Consider the following 13103-nt stretch of genomic DNA (forward strand, 5'->3'; position numbering starts at 1 on the left):
CTTGGTCATTAATAATAAAACCATTTGAAACTGAAACAAAATCAAAATTTTGATGTCATTGCCTTTTTAGTCCATACAAAGATTTAACAAGCTTACAAACTTTATTTTCTTTTCCTAGAAGGCTGGAACAATAAACCTTTCTGGTTATTCCATATAAATTTCTTTTTCTAAGTCTCCATTGAAAAATGTCGTCTTAACATCCATTTGATGTACTACTAATTTATCAATGAAACCAATCTCGTTTTAAAATTTTCAATCAATCTATCGGTCTTTAACTCATTTTTAAACATCCGTTTACAACCTATTGGTTTTGAATTTTTAGGTAATCTACTAATTCCCATGAATGGTTAAAAAGAATTGATTCTAACTCACTATCAATTGCTTCTTTCCAAAGTGCCTCATGAAGGATGTCATAGCTTCTTGATATGTTTTAGGATCCTCATTTACCAATAACATGAAAAATCCATCGCCTAAGTTAGTTTCTTTTCTATCCTTTTTACCTTTCCTAGGTTCAAAGTCTTCTAAAGACTCATTAATTTCTTTAGTACCATTACTTGAGCCTAAATTTTTATTTTTCATAATTTCTTTTCCTTTTGATTTTGAAAATTTATCTTTCATAGGAAACACATTTTCAAAAAATTCAGCATCCTTAGACTCAATTATAGAATTAGATTCAATTAGAATATAGTCTGACTTAATAGTTAAAAGTCTATAAGCGGCACTATTTTCTACATATCCTATAAATACACAATCAATAGTTTTAGAACCTATTTTCCTTTTCTTGATATCTGGAAGCCCTACCACATTTTCAAATATTTTAGATTAGGCAAGTTACCTTTCCAACCTTCGAATGACGTTCTACCTATTGTTCTATGGGGTATCCTATTATAAGCATAGCATGCTGAAAGAATTGCTTCACCCCAAAAATTACTAGGCATCCTAGAACTCAATAACATGGCATTCATCATTTCTTTTAAAGCTCTATTTATCTTTACAACAACTCCATTGGATTCTGGAGAAAAGGGGGCAGTTACTTCATGTATTATTCCATGTTCACAAAAAATTTCAAAGGGATTAGAATCATATTCTCCACTCCTATTTGTTTTTAATCTTTTGATTTCTTTTCTAACTAATTTTCTGCTTCATTCGTATATTTTCTGAACATTTCTTTTGCTTCATTTTTATTTCTTAAAAGATAGACTTTTGCATAACTAGAGAAGTCATCTACAAAGGTAATATAATAATTAGATTTTCTCATAAATTTTGATTTGACACAAGTTTCACATTTATCAAAGGATTTCAAATCTAAATTTTAATAAGACCTTGATTCTTTATCATTTTCAATGTTCCAAGACTAGCGTGGCTTAATCTACCATGCCATAAAGAACCAAACTCAATCATATAAGCAGAAGAAGAATTTATTTCATTCATAGTATTCAATACAAAGAGCCTATTATTGTTACAATAACTTTTTCCAAAGAACATGCCATTTTTTGCCAAGATTAACTTATTTGACTCAAATACAAGTTTAATCAGAGCTTCGTTTAGTAAAGAGCCAGACACCAAATTCCTTCTAATTTCAATGAAAAGTAATACTTTTGATAATGCTAATGTTTTTCCAGAAGTCAAGTTGACCAACACTTTTCCTTTCCCAACAATTGGAGATGTCTTCGAGTTTCCCAAGTAAACCACCTCATCTTCTATAGGTTTTTAGGTGGTAAACATCTCTTTGTTTCCATATATGTGCCTGGTTATACTTGTGTAGACTGCCCAATCCCTTGTATTGTTTACAAGGTTGACTTTTGAAATCATAGCTATTATAGTTTTAGATTCTACCAAGTTCACTTGTTTAATAGGCTTTTGGTAAGTCTTCGTCTTCTTATATCTACAATCTGATACACGATGACTAGGCTTACCACATGTAAAGCACTAGCCTTTGAATTTCTTGAAGTCATTGATGCCCTTCTTTTCTGATTTATCATTCTTGAATTTCCTCTTGTTATTGAACTTGTTAGAATGAGATTCTTCCTCCACAAAAATTGGCGTTGGAATAAATCTCTTTTATTTTACCAGAATTTTCTTTGACTGTACTTGTTCTTTCTATGTTAATATGAATGATCAATAGCTCAAGAGTCTTATCTTTATTCTTTTGTCTTAGATTAGTTTTGTACTCATTCCAACTTAATGGCAATTTCTCAATAAGAGATCCAACAACAAAAGGTTTTGGTAGATTAATTCTTTCATATGTCAATTCATGAACAAGATTTTGATATTCATTTACTTGTTCAAAAATTGACTTACCATCCAAAATGTCAAATTCTAAGAATCCTTTTATTGCATACATTTTAGATTCGGCATTTTCAATCTCATATTTTGTAATACCCCAAGTTTCTACTTCATATCTTGAGAAAATCAAGTATTGAAAATCTCGAGAAGTTTTTTTGATAAATAACTTAGGATAAAATAATCATATTATGTTCGGTTCATTGTTAACAAAATCTAACTTCCCTATTGACCTTAAAATGGTTGAAAAACCTATTCTAGCTTATAAATATGCTCTAATTCGAGTTCGGACGAAAAAATTATGAAAATTTTTGAATTTCGTGTTAAATGGGACATAAAAATAATGAATTCTGGGTAGAGAGGGAATGTGTAAAATCTAAATACACCATTAGGTTCGTGGTGAAAAACTATACAGAATAGAGTATTTATTTGCTAAATTCCGAGTTCGAGAAGTCAAGTTATCATCGAAAATAAAAACAATGTGACATTACCAACTTTGCCCTCAAGGTCTTAAATAAGGAAAATCTAATTTCCTATTCTTTACTTTTCCTTTTCTCTAATAACCCTCAAGCACTAGCTCTTGGAGAAACCAAGGGCTTCTATCTTTTTTCCTTAGATTCTTCGAAGGAATGACCGTTGAACTTTGACAACAATGGAGCAGTTGAAGTCGATGTCGAGCTCTACAAGCTCACGGTCTTGAAATCCAATTTTTCTTTCATGCTTTCTACTTCCCACCAAAAATCAGCAAGTGGGTTTCAACCCATCCCATTCGAGGGTTTATTTACTTGGGAAATGATTGTTCTTCATCATAAGAAAGGGAGGGGGTATTGTCTTTAAGAATAGTGCAGTCACCCTTGCATTTCGCATCCGAGACCATGAATCTCGACCTTCATGCCACTCTTCGCCTTCGATCAACCGTCGAAAGGTATACAAGTAGGATGCCTTCCCTTCTACCCTCAAGTTGTATGATATTTTTTGTAGAACATAGATTTAACCATTGATGTTATTCTCCTCTAAGGATGTATCGAAGAATCGACAAAGTTCACGTAGTTTCAATTTGAGTTAAGCACAGTTTTATATTTCTATAGATTTGATTTCCATATTAGGAATAGGGATTTGACATGTTTTTATCATGTTTTAACATTAGATTCATGGGTGGGTTGAAGGTGTTGAAGAACGGAAGAAAAATCCAAAATATGATCGAAAAACCCAAATTTCGCTAATGTGTTCAGTACTGTCGGCAAGAGCTGTCGGTTCCATCGACACCTGTCGAAGGCCATTTTATCGGTTCCACCGACAGAATGATGCTTTTGCCACCTACAATCACCGACGGAACAGTTTGATCAAAATTGCTTTTGATTTTTGGGTTGTCTTTCTCATGCCTTACACATGTTTCTCCACCCTTCATTTCATTAAAAATATTTAAGTAAATGTTTACTTTAAGTTTTTTAATGAAATTAAGGTTTTACCCCTCATTTCGGAACAATGAGAATGATTTCAAAATTCAAATCTCAAAGGATCAAAATCCAAATTTTGGTTTCAAGAACAAAATGTAAATTTTGACTTTTCGGCAAGTTTTCAAAAGTCAACATCTTTCGCGTTACTTTGAATTAAGCTATAAAAGTTATATGGTGTCGAATCTCGTGTTCAAAACTTTCATTTTCAAAAATCTATTTTCAATTTCGACAATTTTGAAAAATCACTTTTCTGACACTTAGTCAAATTTTGATAGCTTCCCAATTTTTACACCTTGTGGTTTTATCGTGATTTCTGAGCCTTTTGAGTTAACCAAAACCATCTAATAGAATTGGTTGATGTCCTATAGGCCTCAAATAACTTTAAAAGCAAATATACTTTGATAGATAGGTAGAAAGTTAGACGTTGGGTTAATCGATTAATTGACGAATGGATAGGGAGAATGTAGGTTCTCGACTGAATGATGGGACAATGCCCCTAGTCGTATAAGGTGGTCATGCCACATAAGACATGACAGATGGATAGATGGATAGATTGATGAAATGACAGATGGATACTACTGAGCTTGCTTGTATTTTTTATGAAAAGAAACTAGTATATATTGTATATAAACAAACTATTTTGTTTACCAGAAAAGAATTGTAGAAAACCTAGAAAGAGTGATGCGTTGCTGTATATTCGAAAGCGACGGGTCAATCTAGGATTAGCACTAGATTTCATATGCTCTTTGGTAGTATGGGATACATTAGAGCATATTACAGCTTCTGAGATCCGAGAATTTCTTCTACTTCTTTATTGGAAAACGTTGTGTGTAAAGGTGGTCTTTATATATTGTAAAGGTAGGCGGGGTTCACATGCATTGTCTCTTGACAGGCTTCGACGCGAGGGGTCTTCTAGGCTAGTTAGTGATCACTGTTAGTCTGTAGTCGTCAAACGGTCGACCTCACCGTTTGTTGAACTCAATATTAGGTTATTGGTAAACGGCTAGTCCGAGTCGGATAAATGGTCATCCAACTGTGGTATGCTAGACCGACCACAAAATTAGATTATAACGTTGGGATTCCACGATGGACTAGAAGTTTAGAATATCGAGTTTGTCATAGTCGAGTCGGTTATATCAGAGCCATCCTCTGCTCTCTTAATGACTACACCACCGTGTTCGTATTATGTATCTTTTATTTAATTGTAATGTTGATAGATGGTTTCCTTTGAAAGTTGTATATGCTATTTTTGATGATAGATTGAGATTTACTGCAATAGTTTGCTAGTTATGCTTAGAAAAATTTCTCGTATATTACATTACGAAAAAAAATCTACATGATTTAACTATTTAGATGATTACTCGTGCATGTATGACTCGTTGTTAGAACGACGTTCATCCTTCTGAGTAATATCCTTTTGTTACTCACCCTATCCTGCACTCTTTTCAGATTGCCCAGTTTTTGAGGAGCCTACTTGTAGACACCTCAATTTGAACGGGCCACTTCTCGAAAGGGCCCAAAAATATCAATTTTCCAAATAAATGGGCCAACGGGCCTTAAGGGCCCAAGTCATTGAAAAGTGACATTTTTACTAAACCGAGGCCCCTAAGACCTCTCAATGGTTTAGGAGGCCCACCAAAAGGACTCGGCCTACCTTACACTTTCCCAATATTCACCGCTCCGCTTCCAAAATCAAAAACGCCAAATTTTCGATAAATTTCACCAACGGGCCTAAAAAGCCCGATTCGCCAACACGTGGCATTTTTGATCAAACTAATGATTGCAAAAATCTAAAAAAATTAAAAAATTAAAAATGTGAGACTTGGGATGCCTACCCTTCTCTACTACCACCGCTCCGCCTCCGAATCCGTAAAAACCATAGGCCCACCTAAGGCCCACAAGCCCTCAACACTTTCCTAAATCGATTTCTCACCTTACCCCTAGCCTAAAATCAATCCCACATCACCTAAAATCTAAAACCAACCTATACCCTCAAAATCCATTCAAACATAACCCTCAACTAATCCTTAAAACCCAAAACCATTTCTAAAATCCAAGCTCAACACTACAAAGCCCACAAATCATTAACTATATCCAATTCATTATCCAACCCACAACTCAAACCCATAAACCACAACCCACATCAACCAATCACTCTTTTATCATCAAAAGATGACACATGTCATCACCCCATCTCACCTCCCTCATCCAACCACCTACCCTATTAATTCTCTTTAAACCTCATCTACCCACACATCAACCCATCACCTTTTCTCTCAAATCAAACACATCAACCCACACCCCTAACCTATACCTCCCCTAATCTACCCTTATCATTCCCTACAAAACCTACATCTACAACCTAAACCTACACCATCCTCTCAAGTCAAACACTCAACCTCTCCCATCAACCTATCTCAACCCTTCATTTTCAATCACTTTGACACATGGCATCATCTCCCTCACCCTCCCAAAATATCATCAACCACCTCTTTAAATCCTCCATTCTCTTAAATCAAATACCATTTAATCTCAACCACCATCTTAAACTCACCTCACCAAACACTCTACCCAAATGGGTTGGGTAGGATCCAAACCATTTGGGTCAAAACTCACCCATTTAACCCCCTTCCCTAAATACCCTCCAATCTCCTCTAAATTACACCCACTTCTCTCTCAAACTCATAACCATTCTATCCCTTTTTTTCACTTCACCCCATTATATCCCTAAAATAACTCCTCAACATTTATAAATACCCTCATCCTCTTCCCAAAAATTCCCCCAACTTTCACTACAAAAATTCTCCCCTCCCACTCTTACAAAAAAAATACTACCAATTCTCTCCCCCAAGTCTCACAAAAAAAATTTATTATACTCCACTCATCTCTCTCATCATCTCTTCTCTACTCCTTCAACCATACAAGAATTGTATTTTCATAAAATACTATGGACTCAAGAAGAAGAAAAGAAGAAAGAAGATACAAGGGGTTCAAGGCAATCCTCTTCTCTCTCTTCTACACCCTCTCCTCCTCCGTCTTCTATCACCCCTCTCCCCTTCATTTTATTTTTTAGGATGAATGGACCCCAAGGCTAAAGGTCTATAAGGGTCATTTCCATCAATGTAATGACCCTATAATCAAGCCGAAAATGAACCCCTATCTAGGGTATAAATGCACCCACGTGGCACATTTTTTTTCACATCTTTTTAAATAAAAAAGGACTGAGTTGAGTTGAGGCTACCACTATTTAGTGGGGAGAAAAGGGTGCCTAACACCTTCCCTTTTCTCCAACCGAGTCGCTTACCCCGTATCTCAAAGATTTGATCCGTACCTTATCCATCGAAAGTCACTAAACGCCAAAATGTTACTTTTTCAAAAAAATGTACATCGGGTGACCATTCACACCCACTTACAAAAATGAATGGTGGCGACTCAAAACCATCATAGATGTGGCCGTCGTAATAACAAAATCACGTGTCTACACTACTATCGGGGAGCCATTTTAGCAGGTTCCTTTGGAAGGTTATGTCGATGATCCACAACCTCCATCAATTTGAAGATCACTTTAGAAGTTTAGATGCTATCTATCTTTTGATGCTGTAGACACCCCATTTTTGCATCCGCCTGATTAATCAACTCGTCAACCCGATCGCAAGGATTCCCAATGATGGATGTGTATTCCATTGCTTTACTTTGTTACCAGATTTGTTTCAAAAATCCAGATGAGGTATCTCGAATTGACAAAACCTTAGAAACCACGCTACGCTAGGAAAGTACGACCCCAGAAACATAGAAATCATCATCTTGCAGACCAAAAAGAAGCTTCACGATAAAAATCACTAAAAATTATCAAATTACCAAAATACCCCTAACCTCAAAACAACCCTAGAGCCTACGTTACGCTTAGAAAAACCCATTCGAACACATAAAATGACAAATCGGAACCAAATAAATCATTTCACCAATTTTAACAGAATTTGACAAAATTACGAAAATGCCCCTCATAAAGTTCACAACCATTTCACACAACAAATTTCATAAATAACAAAAACTAATATTTCCATTGAATTCCTTATGAAAAACCGATTCTAAAACATCCTAGAACATTAAAAACCGACTTAAAACGTGAAAAGTCCTCTCCGGGGGCAAAACGGTAATTTCATAATTTTCATGATAAAAAATTCCGAAATTAATAAATAAAACATTAAATAATTAAATTTAAACATTAATGAAATTAATTTAAAAATTTGAACCTAAAAAATCGATTAATCGGACTCTCAGGCAAAATTGTTGAGGGTTCGTGGGATATTTCTTTAAGGACCCCTCCATTTGGGGGTCCAAAGAATTAAAAATATTTTAGAGGAGGGGTTCTCCAAAAATCAAAGTAAATCAAGCAAGACTAAGGTCAAGGTATTAAAGTCAATCAAGTGAGACTGAAGTCAAAATTAAAGTCAATTAAGCAAGACTAAAGTCAAGATATTAAAAGTCAATCAATTAAGACTGAAGTCAAAACAATAAAAGTCAATCAAATAAGACCAAAAGTCATAATAGAATTCTAATTAAATAATAACTCTATCTAATAGAGTTCTAACTTAAAAACAATTCTACCTAAAACAATTTGAATTAAAACACAATTCAACCTAAAACAAGTCAAACTAAAACACAACTCTAATTAAAAGATTTCTAATTAAACACTAACTCTATCCAAATCAACCCCTAAAAACATCTATAAATAGAGGTGCTCACACACCCTATTTTCGGATCAAATTATAAACCTTAAGAGAAGTAGGTCTAGAAGCTCCCCTAGCCCCCCATAAACCCTAGTTTTGGAGTCCCAACTCCTTAACTAACATCCCTCCTTCAATTTTAGTCTAGAAAATACCCAAAAGCCTTCTAAAAACACCCCAAATCCGCAACGAACTTGAAGAGTTCAGATTCAAAAACAAGGAGATACCTTGCCTCGGAGATCCGAAGTCAAATCCGGAAGCAGAACGAAGCAAGGGAGCACGGTACAAGGAGTTCTTTTTGTCAGATCTGAGGGAACCAAGTCCTTGCCATCGGAAAGGTAAACCTTTTATTTTATTTATTTTCTTATCTAGGTTTTAGCAATGTAATTTACTTGGGAATTTAGTAGAGACCGGCTGTGGCCGGGCGGGGTTGGTGCCTACCACCTTCCAACCCCGTAACTTGATCCCCGAATTCAGTTTTTTTGGTTTTAGATTAGTTTTTTATCCGTTTAGAGTCATTGATCGGTTCCTAGACCGTAATAACTAGGTGGCGACTCCCAAACCTCAAGGGTCAAAAGCGGATCCGCGCACCCCGCGGATCGAGGGTGTTTTCAGATGCCAAATTTTGTGGGTGATGATGTATTGCTTTTGTTGGAGTTCTATTTGGGATATGGATATGATGTTGAGGTTTGCCACAGATTGTGATTGTGTCTATTTAGCTTCCGCTCCTCTGATTGGAGGTCATTCAGTATAGTTTTTTCGTTGCGTATATTTTTTATCTCTTAATATTATTATTTTTGTTTGATTATCAGGTTGTGTGTATGTTTATCTCACACCCCGAGATTCTAACTGAGGAATCCTCGAGATTCATGTTTGGATTTCGGGGTGTGACATATTTCTTTTCTAATGCATCCCATACTTTTTTGGTACTAGCATAAAAGGAATAGATATCATAAAGACTATTGGCAAGATAATTCAAGATATAATTGCAGCATATACTATCCGTTTTTTTCCAAGTAGCTAAACTTTCTTGATTTTCTCTGTTTGGCTCAGGTTTGGTCAAGACAAAAACTATGTTAAGGGTTTCTAAGAAAAATAACATTTTTTGCCTCCATCTATGGAAAAACTTTCTGTTAAAGGTTCGAGTTTGAGAAATTTAGGTCTCACATGTTTAGTTTTAAAATCCATCTTCCAAGATTTAAATTTCTCAAAATAATTTGGCTTTAAGATTGTTAGAAAACGAAGGGTGTGACAATCTTGGAAGAAAAGAAAAGATATCCAAAAAGAATTTGCGAATTACTTAAATGAGGAAAGTATGAATGACTGAGGCATGGATTACATCAACTTTCCTCAAAGTCGAATTCACAACCTTTAGGATAACCTCCTTGATGCAATAGAACTTCCGGTTTCTAGGATTCAACAGTCCAACTAACTGTTGCCCCACCACCCCGTGCACAAAAAATTAATGGGCTTACAACAAACTCAATCGATTTGCACTAGTCGTCGAATATTGTAGATTGAATGGTATTAGAAATAGACAAAACTCTTGTTAACTTTCCAGAATAGAAGAATAAAAAAATGAGTCTGAGTTCCTTGAATGGATTGAGAAATCCACTTTTTATACATGTTTAAAGGCCACATCTAAACATTGCACCTATCCATTGGGCATCAAACCCCCAAAGAAATTCAAAAGGATGTGTCCATTGAATAATTACAAAAAGGTGTGACTGATTTTTTATTTTATTTATTAGACCAAAAGAAGAGACGATTGTTGGTGTAGATGAGAGACAACTATTGGTGTAGATGCCAACAGTTTACTTTTTCAAATTCAAATGGATGGCTTTGACTCAAATAACCGGTAACTGCACAAATTGTTACAACAGATCTACCCCATGCATCCTTCATCTATCATGCAATCTATTTATGGCATTTCTAACTCAAACTGGCATATCAACTCGGTCCAATCTTCTATGTACTGATAATAGTCTTTTGGATGTAGGAATGTGACAGGAACCATTCAATCTCTTTGAGGAAAGGACCCTAACATGGGGTCACTTGTGGTGCCCTGCTAAATGCTAACACAAAGCCCCATGTCAGATCTTAAGGCATAAGGTGGCACCTTGAAATTTCGGCATGGTCTCCTCTGTTTATGTTAGCATTTCAAGGCACTAAATACCTGCACCTGATAAACGACATACACGATATCCTACATATACATACAAAATAAAATAATAGCGAAAGCCTATATACATTTAATAATGTATGATAAATTAGAGTACGAAAGAAGAAATTTATATGCAGGATTATATAGAAACTCCTCACCCTAACAAAATTTCTAATGCACAAAACAAAACTCTATCTTACTACCTGGACAACCTGATGCCGCTAGGTATAGTCCAATGCTTATCATTAAAAGGACTCTGGTCGTCTATTTGACCTATCAGATAATCCTCACTCGTGCTCTACACCTATCTCGCTAAGTTCCAGATCTGAAACTAAAAAAATGGAGAAGGAAAGGGTGAGTAACAATGGTTACCCAGTAGGGAAGCAAACAATTTCTATCAATAACCTCTCCTAACATGAACGAATAAACATACTGAATCATTTTAAAATATGCAAAGTTTTACAGAAGAAACTACGATTAACTAGTATATATAGTCAGGGATGAGCAATTAAACATTTTAAAACTCACATTACATCAATCAACAGTACTTACTATATCATTTTCTTTTTTATACAAATCTAATTGACCAAATGTAAACATTAAACATGCATTTCATTTTATATATCAAAATAAGGCAACAGATACATAATACATAATGGTGGAGTAATGAAATTAGAGAGTTAGGATTCACGACTGGATCGTTCCCAATCAGAACATGATGTTTCATAATAAAGTATTAGTTCCTGATTTTGTTGCTGATCGCTGTTTATCACACTTGTGAAATCATTTATCAGGCTCAGGCTGACTGTTTGTCGTGACCGTAAGCAATGGGTCTCTTTCCGATGTATCAAAAGGTTCGACTACTATAGATTGTTAGTGATCACTGACTAATCATCTTCGTCTATGCTTATCAAGCGCTCATGTGATTCTCAAATATACAATCTATTCGTATACGACCACTTCTACATTACAAGTTCACTAGTAAAGATAGAGATGAATAAACTCGGATTCTAGTTATGACTCCATTCTCATATGTGTCCCATATCACGTATGAGTTTGGTTGTCCCTACCGTACATCCTAGGATAGTATATCACTCCGGATGATATGACAGACAATCCCTTCAGCTATTCCCATATATATATATATATGGGAGCGGTTCGGCGGTCCTAACATTTGCTAAGTTTTATTCCAAGTTTTCTTGGTCGTTAGATTTGATCAGATCCGACGGTGTGCAGAATGTTACGATTTTACAAATGCCCCCTGCTTAAGTTTCCTTTTTATATTAAATCCCTCTTCTTAATTCTACCAATTCTCTCATTGTAAAGTGAAAACAGAGTTACAGAACCAAAAGAAAACCATCGTCATCGTCGTCGTTATCTCTCTCTCTCTCAACAAAGATGGTCTCTTGATATTCAAACTGTGAGCTCAAGTCCCATAAGTTGATCTATTGAGGTTTCGATCCCATTCTGCTAATAACCTAAAAGATAACATTAATTCTGCTGTAAAAGGCACAATGAGACACCTATGGTTGCTCACCTCCAATGGAAGGGAGTACTACTCAAGGGTAAGGGATCTTTAGAAGGGATAAGAATTTCTTTGAATCCATATAGTTGAGCTACAAACTAGCTCGTGAAGAGAAAAATAAATAAATAAATTCTAGATCTTTTTGTCATCACTCTGGTTGGTCCTATCAAATAACATCAAAGATTCAACATGTCGATGAATATGAGTTCTACATTGAAATATTGGGCAAACTTCAATGACTATTTAGCCCATTCTTTATAGACAAGAAAAATGGGTATGAATCATCATGGCATTTGGTGCTACTTGTGCATACCCAATAAATATACATCTACCTTTCGTGTTGAAACGTTGTGCCTAAGTATAAACATATTTGCAAACATTTTAAAATTTGCTTATTTTAGAGATGTTAGTTTGTTTGTATGTTATCATCTTATCAATGGTTTCAATAATTTAGGAACTCAGGTAAGAGCTTGGGTAAATTAAATCTACTGTAAAAATGAAGTTCAATTTTTATTTTTTTCCTTGTTTTGATACTTGTATTGTATAAACAACTACAACACTACAATAATAATAAAAAGTAAAAATAAAAAACCCAATCAATTTTGAGAGAGAGAGAGAGAGACGACGACGATGATTTTCGTTTGGTTCTGTAACTCTTTTTACAGAGAGAGAATTGATAGAGTTAAGTAGAGGGATTTAATATAAAAAAGAAACTTGAGTAAGGGGCTGAAAGCGCCCTCGATCCGCGGGGTGTGCGGATCCACTTTTGATTTTCGAGATTTGGGAGTCGCCACTTAGTTATTACGGTCTAGGAATCAAACATTGACTCAAAACGGATAAAACAACTAATCTACAAAAGATACTAAGTCCGGGGATCACGTTACAGGATTAGAAGGTGTTAGGCACCAACCATGCCTGGCAAACGTCGGTTCACTAATTCCCAAATA

Source organism: Akebia trifoliata, chromosome 3 (assembly GCF_017979445.1).
Source record: "Akebia trifoliata isolate Shusen 1 chromosome 3, ASM1797944v1, whole genome shotgun sequence".
Lineage (NCBI taxonomy): Eukaryota > Viridiplantae > Streptophyta > Magnoliopsida > Ranunculales > Lardizabalaceae > Akebia > Akebia trifoliata.